This window comes from Centruroides vittatus, unplaced genomic scaffold, assembly GCF_030686945.1.
Source record: "Centruroides vittatus isolate TY-2023 unplaced genomic scaffold, ASM3068694v2 contig_891, whole genome shotgun sequence".
NCBI lineage: Eukaryota > Metazoa > Arthropoda > Arachnida > Scorpiones > Buthidae > Centruroides > Centruroides vittatus.
The window spans coordinates 239,458-256,330 of NW_027122582.1; the positions used below are offsets into that span (position 1 = coordinate 239,458).

Here is a 16,873-nt window from a genome sequence, read left to right on the forward strand (position 1 = left end):
TATAAAAATTTACAATAATATTTTGTACTAAGATTTTAATTAAAAAGCAAAGATGGTTGATACTCCAATCACTCAATCTAGTTCTAATTTTAGTAATGAAAAGTCCTGCTACTGAGAATGCTCTTTCTGATTCAATTGATGTGGGTGAAATAATCTTTAATGCATTTAAGAGAAGACAGATGATGTGTTTTTTTCACCTGTAGCTGGCAGATTTCTAGTTTGTTTTCGAGATCATAGTACTTCTTTTGCTCTCTAGTATTGTTGATTTGTCTACCTTGGCTGCTTTAATAGAGGTATCGAGCTTATATCCCATAATACAGCAGTTCGTTTGTCTTTAATAATCAGGTTTATGAAGAAAACCTTCATACTTGCATACTTCATACTCATTTGTATCCTTGCCCAATTTGCACAACCTGACATAATGCAGTTATTGAAGTTACTGGGCATGGTTAAAAATTAAGATAGCATAAGCAGAATTGTTCCAGATATTACAGGTTCTGACGAAGAATTTTCAAAGTCCTGTCACAAATAGGCTACATATTGATTATTGACATTCTGTGACATGCCATAATAAGCAAAAATTTAAAAAACAAATAAGCAGGCTTAAAATTAATAAATACAAATGTATTTGACAACGTCGCATTACACTGAGGAGGGGCTTAAATGCTACATAAGCCCGAAATGCATTTGTAATTTCCAATAAAGAAGAACCTAACATAATAAGCTGTGAGGAAGTCTACCGGATTGATTCATTCGGATTAAAGAGACATACATTCACATTATGTATTCTGACAGTTTATGGGTTAATTATACTTTCTATTTGCAAAATTTCCTCAATCTTAACACAAAAGAAAAAAGTGAATTTTTAAGAAATTTGCAAGATTTCCCAGGATTAGAAGAATTTCCCATGTTAAAAAATGGCCAGGATCCAGTTGGAGAAACCCTAAACTGCACATCATAAATTAGGGTTAGAAATTATTATAATTTTGCTAGTTGTCCAGCAGGCAACTATAGTCTTCTGGTGTCCTATAATGAAACCAATTATCCATACTGCAGATAATACAAAAATCTTACCACTTAACAAATTCTTATTGCGTGTTCAAAATTACACAAATGAAGTTTTAACAAAGTAAAATTGTATTTTAAAACTATGAAAAGAATTCTGTGATAAAATATATACAGAAAACTATAATTAGTTACAATATTAAACATGACATCAAGGATCGTGTGCTAAAATATTTTAATTAGATAACAAAACTAATGATTAATTGAATAATAATAATTATTAAATATTACACATAAGTAAAATAAAACACAAACAGTTGATTAAATGAATTCTTTAATTCATTAAGTAAGTGTTAGCACCCATTAATCATTAAAGCAAAACTGTTATTTTGGTATCTTCTATTATTACAAATGCTTTCTTAAAAAAAAAAAAAAAAACACATTTTAAGAATCACTGGTCAATATTTTACAATATTTCAAGCTCTCACCTTCCATGGTAGCCAAATTAAATTTCTCGTCCTGATGGTGTTTGGCAGAACAACCAAAAGTTCATTTGAATTTTTTCTTTTATTATTACTAAAAAGTACTTATTACTATTTAATAGAATAAAATAGATAAAGTATGAGGAGGTAGAAAAAAATCAAAAAAAACAAATGAGATTGCCTACTGGACAACTTTGGAGATAAATTCACTAGTCAAAACATAATTTCGAGTTCCCTGACAATCAGCCAACTACTAATCTCAAACCCTGATAATATAGCGTAAGCATAGTAGTCATAGTAGGAGTCTTCATAATGCGCTAATGCAGGTTACATTCTCTCTTGTTCCTTTTTCTTAAAAATGTTTTGCTCTTGTTCCAATACTCACTGACCAGAATCTAAATTGTACAGTAAACTCCCATACAACATGTATGAAAAATTTGAATTTTGTTATTCAGAAGTACGTTTTTTTCCCTCAACTTTTAAGGCCTAAGTTTAAACTTGCATAAATCGTGATAATACAGTCTTCGATAACGTGATTTCCTATAATGTGTAACATTTCCTCCGCATCATATGAGACTCCACTGTATTCTATGCAAAAAACTCACTAGAGTTAATCTTTTAATTTCAATAAGAACACAAAATCTACAATATATATACATAATGTAGTATAATTACATTAGTTCAGGAAAATTGTGGGAATAATTATAGGTTTAAAAAATATCTTGACAATTGCATTTTCTAACTTATTACTGATGGCACTTTTAATCTTGATCAAGTAGCTTTCAAGCTTGATAACCTTTATTTTTCATTTGTTCAGGTCTTAGATTAGATAATTACATCAAAAAAGTTCTTAAGTACATCAAACAAAACCATTATTAACAAAACAAAAAACTAAACATTTCTTAATTTTCAATATGTTATATTCAAAAAATTACTCAAATTTTACAGATGTTTTGTTAATGACAAGAGTCTACAATTCAAATTTGCTTATTTTTACACTTAATTAAATTTTTGAAATTTTATATTTGATATCTCCTATTATTACATATGATTTACAAATCACATCTTGTGAGTTTCTGAAGAATAAATACCTAATATTTTACAAACTATCTGCAGAGCAAAGTAAAACTCTAAACAGATCTTGCAACAGCAACAAGATCAACAAGAGAAATTATAACTAGATGTGAGCAAATATCACTTTTCTTGAATATAAATAGTATGTGTGTGTGTGTGTATATGTATGTATGTATGTATGTATATATATATATATATATATAGATACTATATTATATTGCCTTTATATGCATTTTTATGCATGAAATACTTAAAAAGGGGGGGGATTTCGTTTGGGGTCTGGAATGTAAGTAAAGTTTATTTGTAATAGGGCATACCTGTTACAAAGGGAGTTTCAGTTGATAACAAACGTAATTGTTTTTGTTATATGATATATTAATTACAATATTTTGACATCTTATCCATTTTGTTTAACACTATCATACATTTACAATATTGTGTACTTAAATAAATAAAATTGCAAATCGTGTAACGCAACTACAAAAAACTTTGTTGCAAATTATATAAATTATAAATAATTACAATTTTGTCATTATAAAATTTCTTAATATTTCCAATTGTTGATCTTGTTCATCGCACGGAGGTTGTATCTATTCAGCAACATTAGTCTCTCCCTATACAAAACAAATCATAAGAATATATCCGTTACTATATAAGTATTCTGGGATTAGAATACATCACAGACTTTGTTAGGTTATAGCCATCCTCAGTCTCTTGAAATGTATAATTGATCCAAATACTTTTAAATCCTATCTACTTGGTACAATAACCTTGGTAGAGTAATTGATATTTCTTACAATTTCCTAAGTTAAAGAATACTTTTTAAGGAGTATCGACAAGAATAAGCATAGGAAAAACTGGAAACAGACTGTCTATTTCCATGAATTTAACTTTTAGAATAACTATTGTTTCTTCAATCTAAATATAATTAGCTCTATAATATCAGTCAGTTCTTTCTCAAACAATTTAATTGAACTACTTTGTCTAGATTAACGTCATATGTATATTTTATGTTGTCTTTTATAAAATAATCATCTCTTATAATAATTCTATTTCCCTTAAGTTTTTCTTGTTTTGCTATTACTAGTAGTTTTTTCCTCCTCATTCTAGATCTCATACATAAATCTGAAATAAGTATTATTTTTTCCTTCTCTTTATTATTGAATTCACCTTTCTTTTTCCAGAATTCCTTGATTATCAAATTTCTATCATATAAGAAATGTAATATTTTCACTATAGGTTTGGTTTCACTGTTGGATAGTCTGACCAAACTTTCTATATAAACTATTAGTTATTTGCAAGTCCTTTTTAATGAAATAATTAATTTCCTTTTCATAATCAGTTGAATTAAACATTTATAATTATTATGTTTTTATTATTTCTCTAGTTAACTAGTTTGTCTATTTCATATTCCAACAGATCTTTTAATTGGGAGTTATTCTTGGATGTTTCTTCTACCTTTTAAGACAATTTTGTCAACTCTCCCTTTATTTTCCTCATTCAAAGAATTGACCACTGTTTTAATTTCTTGTAGTTCAATGTGAAGCTGCAGGAATTTATCTTGTATTAGCTCATATATCAATTTTAAATTATACTGTGGCACTTCCTGTACCTGTCACTCAGTATCTCTTGATGCTTTGAAATAATCATAAATTTTCATAGTTCTCGAGGTCACAGGACTACTTTTGTTAAAAATTTCATCTAATTAATAACACAAATATACATCAATGAAACCCAATAACACAAGCAAATACATCCACAACTGCCGTAAATGATCAGGTTAAATTTTGGATGACAGATTGATAATAATCTTCACTTGTATCACTCACTTGCCTTTCTTTTTCTTTGAGATTATTCTTGCGAGGTCTGCCTTGCCCCCTTCTTTGCATATCTTCTTGGCTCATCCGTTGAGGAGATCGAGGCAATGGACCTGGATTTGACTCAATTTTGGCAATTACTAACAAACACGTAATTAAGACCCAAGATAACCGATTAACAAACATCCAATTCTTTAAATCTGACATATTTCAACTTCTTACGGCTTTCCAATTCACTCAAAAACTCAATTATCAAGCTTCACCAAAAGTTCACCTGTACCTCTGGCAGCTAGCACCCCTGGGTCTGGAATGGATCAACTATACAAAATTATAAAGTTCTAGTTTTACTGATCTAAAACTCAATTTAAATGTTAAACAAGTAAAATGGCAAAACCGTAAAAGACTGAGACTCACTACTAAGTGCAATCACTTTGATGCTCAAGGCGGATCTCGTTCTCATTCTCCAATCTTTGATATCGCTGATAAAATAATCGTGGCAATTGTATCGTCCGAAGTTATTTTTTTTTATTTTGCACAAACAATACTGGATTGCATCCTATCTTGTCTGTTGACCTCAACCACAAGTTCTGCGTCTTTTGTTCTGCTGGTAAAAATTAACTGAGAAACTGGTAATTTACTCAATTTGTATCAGCTATGCGATATTTACAATAGTGTCGCAATATAATATAAATCCAAGATCAGCACGGCTGTCGAATTGAAAGGTTAACTAAATGAAGTAAAAAGATCTCTCTCCTCGTTGGAGTTTAGGAGCAAAGTGAAGTCAGAGGGCAAAGGTCACGCGGTGGCACCCTCTGCCCTACACGTCAAATTTTTACCGGTCCCACGATTTTACTATACTAGATAATGTTAAAAAAACCCACTTGTAATGACATAAAACCGTTTTAACGTTATATTTGAAGCACTCCCAAATTTACAAAATTAGATTATAAATTTTATTTAACAAAGAAAAATACTATGTATTCAGTCCTAAGATCGGAGTTCACTTCCTAGAATAACTGCGAGTGGTACTCTCCCCACCTGACTTCAGTGGGGTGAGGTGCCTATTTTGCCTGTTTGTAGAAGAGAGTCGCCATTTTGTATTTTATTTTGACTCAGTTCTCGGTCCCCCAACTACCTACCGTTTTTTTCCGAAAATAAGCCCTATCGTGATTTTCGGAACTTTTTGTAAAATAAGACATCCCTCGAAAATAAGCCCTAGTTAAAATAATGTGACAAAAAGAATTTGTTAAAAAATGCTGTTGATTTATTAAGTATAAGTAATAATATGTTTAGCTTTCCTAATACTCGTATTTCAGAGAAATGTTTGAAACAAAATATTCCGAGAAAGTAATTGTTTACCTCTACAGTTCGTTTCAAATTAATTCTTGGAATTTATCTTAACCCAGGTGAGGTCGCAAAGGTCAACAATCTATAGAGGTCGCTGCGGGTCACCATGACCCCAAAGAGCAATTATCTCTTAAAGCGTTCTGAGAAACTGAGTAACAGCGATACGTTCTGATAACAATAAATTTAGGAAGCTACTGTAAGTCACATCGGTAAAACTTAATTATTAACGATTCAGTCAATCATGAAATAGGGGGTGCGGGTCAGAATGGGTCATGACTCCCATTAACGATTCAGTCGATCATGAAATAGGGGGTGCGGTGGCAGAATGGGTTCATGCGACCATCCCGGGTTAAAAATACAACATAAGGCAGCAGTCTACATTGAGCGACAGTGCAGGTATACAACGTTCATTCATTTCAGTCTTGTAAGTCTGATTATTTCCTCATACGTAATTTTATTTAAAAATAAAGTGAATAATTTTTAACCCCAGTTAAAATGAGTACAAAACGAAAGAGCTATTCAGTCGAGTACAAAAAGGGAATCGTGGAAGACTCCAGGGGTGTAAATCTTGTAGCATTCTGTAAAGAGAAGATGCTGGATCTCCATATGGTTCGTAAATGGCGTGCAGACTACGATTACCTGTGTCAACTGGTGGACCAAGGAAATGAGAAAAAACGCAGAGTTGGATCAGGTCGGCAGCCATTATTTTCTGAGTTGGAAGATTGCATCTGGGAATGAATTGCAGGCAGGAAAGCAATGGCTTTGGTTGTGCGCAGGACTGATATTCAAAAATTTGCCCTTGAAACAGCAATTGAATTTGATATATCCACAGAAGAATTTAAAGCATCGTCACACTGGTTGGACAACTTCCTTAAACGATATGAACTGTCTCTAAGGAGATCAACAACATTGTTTAAGCTGGAAGACAATGAAGTTGTTAAGCGTGCACTTGCATTTAAGCTTTTTGTTGATGGCATCGATTTTTCGAAATACCAACTCTCCAACATGATTGCTATGGATGAGACCGCGGTATTCCTAGGCCAAGAAGCTCAAACGACAGTTCACCACAAGGCTTCTTCGTCAATTTACGTTCCTTCTACCGGTTACGATAGTGCACGTGTTACCTGTATTTTGGCGATTCGTCTAGATGGCAAGAAAGTATCGCCATTTTTAATCACTAAAGGTAAAAAAGACCAGATTCAACGTGTTTCAGGAATTTGTGTCATTGAAAGTGAAAAAGCCTGGTGCACCCAAGCAGTTATAAGAAAGTGGGTTGATTTTATGCTGCCACCACTGTTGAGGGGTCAGAATAGAGGTTTACTAGTTTGGAATTCAGCCAGTACTCACCGCGCTAAAGACATGAAAAACTTTCTTGCTGAGAGGAAGATTGATCAAATAATGATTCCGGCAGGAATGACTGGTTACCTCCAAACACTTGACATTGCTATAAACAAGCCATTCAAGGATCATTTGCGGATGGAAATCAATGAATATATTGAAAACAGAATGGTGAGAAATCATCGAGGTAATTTTGTAAAACCAGGCTTACAAGAAGTTGTGAATTGGGTAAAAAATTCATGGGACAAAATAACTGATAGTGATGTTTCCAATGCACTACGAACAGGCTACTTAGACAAAAAGTATTCATTTAACGATAGCTATATCGCAAGACATGAGATTCGGACCAATGATTCAACAGGAAATGGATTTGAAAGAAAATCAGAATATAATTCAGAATTTTATTTATGACGATGTTCCAGAAGAAGATGACATGACTGTAATTGAATAAATTTAAATTTCTGTATTCTGTGTAAAATAAATATTAAATAAAAATATATAAATATACTTTTATTTTTGCCCTCCCCCGAAAATAAACCCTAGCGCGTATTTTGGACCAAAAAAGAAAGTAAGACAGTGTCTTATTTTCGGAAAAAGACGGTACAAGTCTGGATTTTATTTATTAGCAAATCATTTGAGCACCTAATACTCTGTGCCAAATATCAACTCTTGACATGTACTCCTTCATACCTATGATCTGGTTATATAAACGGGCAGTACGATTTTATAGACAAGACTATCGTCTCGTCAACAATTTTTTCACAAAATATGAAAACATGGCATAAATTTTACATTAAAGTAGCCAGTATTCAAGAAGTAAAAACATCTTCAGTGTGACAAAAAATAAAATGTATTTACTCCTCACATATAAAATGAGGTTTTTATTCATTTTTCACTGCTACAAAAACCTAGGTCATCCTACATGCACAAGTGAAAGATTCTTTGCATTTTTGCAATAATTTTTGTGAACTGTGTACAGTATTTTGTTTTTAAACTCTGGTAAAAAAAAAAAAAAAAAAAAAATGCAAAGTATTTTATCTGGGTCGTTTGAATCATTCCTGTATATTGTTAGGAGTAAAGATGAATAGCAATAGGAAACGCAAAGCTTTTGAATTGAATTCCAAAAATCATAAAGGAGCCCGATATAAGTTTTAATCCAATCCCATGTGAAAACACATTATTCAGAAATCAGAATTCTGAGAAACTCATAAATGTAATCATTGGAGAGTAAATTCGACTGTTAAGAATTGGAAAAAAAAAAGGTTCCCAAATGTCCAGCTTTACAATAAGTAACACAAAAAAACCTTTCACTTTGTTTCTAGCAATTTAATCATTAAGTACAAATTTTTTCGGCCAGCTTTACATCTTGTAAAATTGACAACAAATTATGTTGTCAATTTTACAAGATTTTTCCTTAAAGTTTAAAATGCCAGTAATTTTTGCAGGACAATGTATGCATTTCCATGCATTTGATATTATTTGATTTTGATTTTTGATTAAATGAAATAAAATTATAATTGTATTAATAAATCTAATTTTCTTTATTTTGATCTTTAAAGTCACTTTGTCCTGTATGTGAGATCATCTTATATGTGAGTAAATACGGTAATTGTTAGCTAATAATTTAGCTGACATTTTTCTTTTGAATGAATTCTCTTCATAAATTTTTGTCATTCTGACTTAATATATTTGAAAATTCTTCACAGGTTTAATTAACACCATAATTAAATAACTATCATTACAGCTGGTATTTCAAGTCAATCTCGTTTTCTCAAACTCCAAAAAGTTATTAAAAAATCTTTCAACAATTGAACTGTTTCCTGAGATACCAATGCAGCTTAAGTAAGTATACCATATTCTTGGATAAAAAATGCTCTATAAGAAAGACTTGCTTGAACTCATTTTGTGTTGCTGGTTAGTTAAAATTAAACGACACAAGTGAATGATGCCTAGAAATTATTTTAATTTGTAGGTTATTGAAACTAATATAAAGATTTGGAATTTCCAGATCCATATCAGAAATAATGTTTTAAACAGATAAAATTAGATCACATTTATTTCGAAACATTTGGATTTATCTTATGCAAACTACACACACACCTACCTACACAAAAGTTTTTAAAACAAAGTTTGGAAAGGTTTAATTTAAACATTGGGTCTTTGAAAATATCTGGCAAGTTTTTTCAACTGTATTCCTTTGTGGCCATTTAATTGTATTTATTAATACAATATATACAATTAAATGGTACAACAGTACAATTAAGTCAGTCTTGAAATATCCTCAACTGTAGATTCACCGATTCCAAATCAGAAGCATAGTTCTTTATTAACTTAGCCCCATTTTAGATTCACAAGATCAGCATAAACTGACATTTCTTCAGTTGAAATTTACCTGTAATTATTCCAGTTGAATCCAGTTTGGTAAACACTTCCTTATTTTTAAAAAATATCATGAATATACAAAAAATTTATCTTCATTTTTCGTCGTTTCAACACACAAGTGACAGTGCAAAACAATTTTTGCAGAGACAAAATTTTTACTTTCTTCTTTAGTAATCCACTGTAAAATGATAAGAGATTGATCTTGATAAATAATAGTTGTAATATTCTGTTCCAGCATTAAACAGTTTTTTCCCTAGATTCACTATTGTTTGAATGACACTAGCATTTTATCTAATTTTATATTTTCTTCTAATATGATATTAATATAGAGTGGGGTTTCAGCTGCATTATTTCGCAAGTGATATGATGATTCAGGTATCATTTGTTTTTTTTAAAACATTTTTGAAACAATTATCTGGATTTCATCTTCTATAGCAATTATAGCATTCTATTTTTATCTTTTCTTGAGATTTATGAGAAAGCAATGGTGTTACTCACTCTGGACTGTTGGGGTCATTGGATAGTTGACCTGTGAAATTAACACAATATACTATGCAACACACTAATTTGTATTTATATTTAGGATGTAAATTTTCCCTCATTATCTCAATCATCATAATTTAAAAATTTTTAAAAATCAAGCCATAATTTTGTATTCAATTTAATAATTAGAAATAAATATAGTCGCTTAACTGCCTACTTCTAGTCCAGATACCTTTATAATTAATTTGCATATTATATTATATCCAGAATGAAAATCCAGCAGTATATGATTATTTAAATAAATAAATACAGTACAAAACATTTCAATAAAAATTTCTTAAAAAGGTTTTTTTATTTTCACCAATCACGCACATTATTATTCTATTCCTTGTTTCCATTCATTTAATTTTTGTTCTGAACAATAAATATTGACTAATCTAACTTCAACAAAATAGTTATCTACAATTAATGACAATTTTTTCTACATAATAAATAGTTAGTTCCTAAAATCACATCTCTCTTTCAGAATTTTTCTGTAGAAAATCAGAACAAACAAGTACAACACTAAAAAAGCAATACACAAAAACTGACAGTATAAATTATTTCAAAGTAATTTGAAACATAATTCAACATAAAAAGAAAATGATTGAACAAATCGATGTTTTACATTAGAATTTATAGTTGTGAATGAACTCACACCATAATGCAATTTCATTATCTCTTGGCAACATACTTATCGCAGACTAATCATTACAAAAGAATTCAATGATGTAACAAAAATAAATGATGGCATCGGTGTTATCATGCCATAACATAATGGTGCCGATATCAACTTTCAATTATACGTCATCCCATCTGTAGATATAGATACATCAATTAACATTTCAGTCTCTATAAGTTATATTTAAGTTTCATTCACTAACAATTTTTTTATTGAGAAATAATTTACAAAATAATTACGTAAAATCCATATTTAAAAAATACAAATATGAAGATAACCGCTTACTACAGCAGCTTGCAAAATTAAATTTTAAATATTTGTGAAGCCGATACAGTTCATTCTGAATTTTATAAAAAGGTAGGCCAATGATCTAGATTTTATTAATTGATCTGACTGACATCTTAAATTATCCTTCATTTAAACCATTAAACTTCAAACAATTTTCAGTTTATTCAAAAGGTAAACCGTTAGATTATCTCATTAATTCTTGTTTATGTTCTACTTTTACAAATGTTATTTAAAATTTTCTAATAATTCAAACTCAAAGTCTTCCACGTGGGAGTTTATCACGTGTTCAACGATAAAGACATTCTGGGAAATATTCAAGATTTATTCCTTTACGTATTAAACCAGGATTTACCTCTTTATATTCAAATAATAACCTCGAACTAATTACCACGTACCGAAATTTGTATTAATCTTGCTTTAAACAATTAGATTATAACTATTTTGTCACTCGTTTGCTTAATTTCAATTATTTATTAAATTAAACAAACTTATATCTTAAAAAATTAGTATTTGAAAATGTAATTCTAAACATATTTAATCAAAAATTTAAAAATCACTCGAAAATGAATCACCATTCAAATTTGAACCGAATTTAACAAAAAAATGTACATAAAAACCTTCTTTTTAGGAGAAAATGTTAGAAATAATTAACAATTCTGTTTATATACTTATTAAGGATTAATAATTGTTTAATATAAGAATAATTTACGAAAAAGTTTTACGGATTTAAACGGATTTATAACATTACCTTTGCTGTTCTTTCTTTCCGATTCAGTTAATGGCGCCAATAGACCGTGCGAACCCTAGCGTTTAAATTTAATATTACGAGGAAAAAAAATTGCGTCTTTTGCAGCCGTAACGGAAATTAACGTTGCCAACTTTAATTTTTTTTTTTTTTTTTTTTTTTTTTTTTTTTGGCTGGAGTGCGTCTAAAATAGCTAAAATAATCTGACTTACTTTTGTCTTGTAAAGTAAAATTATAGCTATAAAAATAAATATTCTAATAAGAACTGATATTATTTATATAACCAAATCGCTGTGTTCATTCAAGAGTCTCTGCCTTGGCGGTAAACTTTGGAATTGAGAAGAGGGTAATACAGTTTGTTACGGCGTGGCTCGGACAAAAAATAACAGCAAACATTAAAAATATTAGATTCTTTCGAACTTCTAACCCTTCTATATACATTATATTTGATTTATATAACTACCAATGTTATCTTTTAGACGGTCGGATGGTCTAGCGGTTAAGGTGACAGCCTATCGCTCAAGGTAACAGCCTACCGCTCTGGGGACCCGGAATCGAATCCGAACGGGTCATATAATTCCCAGGAATTTTTCGGGGGTAGTCCCTCATCACCTGGTCGCCCCATTGTGGGCCTACCCGAACCCATAATGGGCCTTCTAAAAGAGGCCTTCTTAGTGCCCACAGGGCAGAAAGAGTTTTAAAAAAAGAAAAAATGTTATCTTATGTAAGGGTTTAAAACACCAAGACCCTAATGTTACGCATTTCAAAAATTCTTTAAATTTTGTACAGCAGAATAATGAATAATTTTGAAAATGTGTTAGATTGTTCACTTGTACGATAAACCCTGACGTAAAATAACCTCGTAGTTATATCAATTAAATACTACAGTATTAACAAATATTAAAACGAAAACCATATAAAGAGTTAGCTTATTTCAGCTTACTATTGTCACGTTTATCGCAATAAGAAATGGCACAATTTCATTGGTCAAGTAGACACCAATTGAAAATATGATATCATAATTTTTTCTAATGTTAACTCCAAGAAACTGTACCATTCACAGCTGAGTAGCAAATGATCATCTGACAACGAATGAAACTTCGCAAAAAACGGACCAAATATTTAAACTTGGCACCCTCGAAAACCATTTAAATCAAAATTTTGTGAAGACCGGTAACCTCGTATTTTGGATTTTCCAATTTCAATGCCATCATACCGCTGGTCCGATGGAAAGATGGGACCGTTGCGGAAGGGGTTGAAGTAATTCGAGCAAAAGTAATCTATCGAGCTCGAATTAATCTATGTACTGTACAGTAGTTATATAAATAATATACTATAGTATAACAAACATTAAAACAAAAATCATATTAAAGAGTCTGATTATTTTAGCCTACCAGTGTGATGTTTATCATGATACTCGGATGGTACAAAGTGGCACAATTTCATTGGTCAAGTAGACAGGAATTGAAAATATGATATCATATTTTTAATTAGAAGTTAGATAGATGAAAGTTGAAACCAGATATGGAAAGCTTAGGAGCAGGAAGCCCATAATATTTCCATATGGACTTCGGTTTGAACCGGAAGTCACGTTACTTCAATTCAAAATTTTCCCCTGAACAGAGTTAGATAGATAACCGGCGCGACTTTATTACTAACAGGAAAAGTATAATGTACTGTACAGGAACAAGACACCACTAAAAGAATTGAGAACATCTTGACAAAAAATTGTAGCCCGGAATTGTGACAATGTCACAATAAATAATCGCCTGTTAGACTTAGTTTGGTTTATTTGCTTATAGGCAATGTGACACGTGAGCGATCTGCTGAGAGGAATGTATCCAGGAAGACTTTTATAAGAAGCTGGAAACCCTATTTAGGTGTTACTAACGTGAAGAAAACCCAGAAAACTTCACGTGGCCAGACCGTTGGCCATACCCGAACCCACGACTAACTAACTACCAGAGATTGGTGGTTTTATGCTCTCGGCTACTGGAAGGCACTTTTTAAAATTAAGAAAGTATCGTTCAGAAATGAAAAAACCCGAGTCGTTACGTGTGGAGAATTAAATACTTATAGATTTTTTTACAGGGTAACACTTTCTGTTGCGCGCAGGCAAGTGCTATATGCTACCGGTTGCAGTATTTATATAGCGCGTCTATTTCGCTCTATATCATTGTTTTGTTTAGGATTGCATCAAGTAATCCTCGGCACCCCGAGCACTGCTCGGGGTGCCGTGACATTTGATGATAGGGAAGCTGTGTTTCTGTAAGAAGCCGACTTACAGGGGCAATCAATTAATTGCGCGTCAGGGCCCGTTTGTATTCGTTTGTTCTATAAGCCAGTAAAAACCGTACACTTCTTTAAATGTATTTTTAATAGATTATCTGACGTACTTAATAAATAACAGAGGTAAATATATTGAACTTTCTTATTAGATTCAAAAAATCCCTATGCCCTCTAAATGCCAATTCTTGCTTTGAGAAAAAACATATAACATTCTATTAATCGTAATTATCTTGTTATAATTTTCAATATTTATTTTATATTGTCTACCAATGTTAAATTCTATTCCGCTTTGATTTCCAAATTGCTTCAATTTTACGAAAGAATCGTCATTCGTCATAAATTTTATCGTCAAAATGTCGAAATTTTTTGTTGACGTATTTATATTTAATTTAGGCATTGGTCTTTCTCTTTTAATAATGTTTTCTTTTTCATTACACGGTCTTGAGCCAAAGCTTTTTTAAAATAAATTTTTTAATCACTAGCCACGATATAAGGGCTAAAATTAAAATTATCAGAAAAACTTAATTGGTAAAACAAAATGTGTGATTAATATACATACCTAGTACAAAAAGTTCTTCAATTGTACGAATATACTTTTAAAGAAACTTATAATTAAATATAACTTAGTGAAGAAACGTACATAAAAATAACAAAATATTCTTTACTTTTTAAATCTTAAAACAATCCACTTTGTGAAATAGCTCCCTACGAGTGGCTAATGAATGGAAACAGAGACGTCCTGGTACGTGTGCGGCGCGTGCATGCACGCAGGTTGCCAAATCCCGAGGGTGCCGATACCGGTCAATGTCAAATGCCTCTTTTGTGGCATCACTAGTATACGTCAAAGGACGTGACAGGGCTGTTGTGGATTTTAAACGTTTCTCACCATAGCTGTAAAAATCTAAATATGTTAAACTTAACAGATTGTCCGTCGTTCGTTTTCTAACTAATTCACTTTAGGACCAAGTGTTCACGGAAATTTCCAAAATTTACAACTTTTCGGTCACTCTCATTGAACTGGAAAAATTTCTGTCTTTATTACATCTAATATTATGAAGAGATCAGACCCCACTGTACTCGGCAAGAGATTGGTTCAGTTAAGCTTCTGTTTAAGTAAAATTTCGGCTCTTTCATCGGGGTTTTATTTATGTTTCTAATTCCCTAATCGCTTAATTATTTAACTACTTCTTAAGTAGAATTAAGTCGAAACCGGTTACTTTGTACCTGAATATCTGTAGTCTTGGGAAAACAGTGGAAAGACAAATTTTTATGACAACGGATATATAAATCGTAAATTTAAGGAAAATAAATTCTAGAGCTTTTTTCTGTACCATTGTACGTCTCATTCATTAAATTTGGTTGTAAATGATGCTGCCAAAGTAACAGTTAATTTTTAACACTGTACTAGAATTGTACACGTTTTTTCTCCATCCCCTTACACATGGGACATACTAAATCGTAATATCACCGGTTTAACATTGAAATCCGTAAGTAATATAAGATGGGAGAGCAGAATAAACGCAGAATAAATATATCAAATATTTTAATGGATTTTTTTAAAACTCCTGTCAACTATACAGAACTATCATAAAAACATGCCAGTAAATTCCTATCGGTTGGGCTAAGTTATAAATCTAGTCCAAGGGTGGGCAACCTTTTTTGTAACATGGGCCAGAATAAATTTTACGTTTTTTCTGTGGGCTGTAGTAGTTAATTGCCCGATTTCGATTTCACACTATCCAAAAAAAATTACAAGAACATTTTGTTTTAGTCGTTGCGATTTTACTTTAACGCAATTTAAAACCAAAAATAGTGGACGAGAGAAATTTTTTTATCCCTTCAAGTGACGACCTGATGACCGAGTGGTCAAGGGTCAAACTTTCACGGACCAATGAAAGTTTGGCCTACCGTTCTGGGGCCCGAGATCAAATCCGGACGTGTCGAAAACTTCCTAGGAATTATTCGAGGATGGTCCGTTCGGATATGTCGGGCCCGTCCCTCAACACCCGGCCGCACATTGTAGGTCTGACCGAACCCATAATGGACTTGCTAAAAGAGGGCTTTGTGCCCACAGGGCGGAGAGGGTGTTAAAAAAAAAAAAAAACACTACAGAGTAACTGATTCGATTTTTTCATGCATATCTGTAATAACTTCTATAGTAAATATCTCTTTTTTGGGGGGTTTTCATTAAAAAGTTTCCTTATTATACGGAAGAGTAGTAGAAAAGACAATTTCACTTAACAACTCATTTGTCAGTTGAATAAAAAGAATTTGATAATGATAAAACTATGCAATTTTTTTTATAAAAGCTATGCATTCGCTATATGTTCGAGTTTCTGCGCATATTTTGAGCACAATAAATATTTTTAACATTTTCCACCCTGTGGGTACTAAAGAGGGTCTTTTTAGCAAGCACATTATGGGTTCACCAGGCTCAAAATAAGACGATCGGATAGTGAAGGACGGGGCTCGAAATATCCAGACGAATCAACTACGAAAAATTCCTGGACATTCGACCAGTCCGGATTCAATACCGGTCCTCCAGAGCGATAGGTTGGCACCTTATTGGCGGCGAATTTTGCCATAGCGGCTGCGTTTTGAAGTAAATTTTTTTTCAGAAATCAAAACTGCATATGCGGGGCAATATGTATACAAAATTTGATTGAGATATTTCTTTTCACTGAGACATGGGAGCCAACTCTACGGGACCAGAACCTATTCGGCCTCTATAATATTTTAAGTGTCTCCTTAAGAGATGAAAAATTACAAGACTTACTGGATTTCAAAAATCAATTTTTTAGAAGTTAGATAATATTTTATCATCAAACAAGTAAAACGGCAAGGCCGTATTTGGGACAAGATTATGTCTCCGAGACTCACTACTAAGCGGAATCATTTCGAC

At 31.8% G+C, this 16,873-nt stretch overlaps 1 protein-coding gene across 1 annotated transcript in view; it reads right to left on the bottom strand.

Annotated features, from left to right (window-relative positions):
* LOC136983907 (GTP-binding nuclear protein Ran) overlaps positions 1-11,820 on the bottom strand; it is a 29,964-nt gene extending 18,144 nt beyond the window's left edge. Inside the window, exon 1 of the mRNA XM_067280797.1 lies at positions 11,686-11,820. The gene's annotated coding sequence lies outside the window, so the exon portion shown is untranslated. The remainder of the gene's footprint in view (positions 1-11,685) is intronic.
* Positions 11,821-16,873: the final 5,053 nt, after the last annotated feature.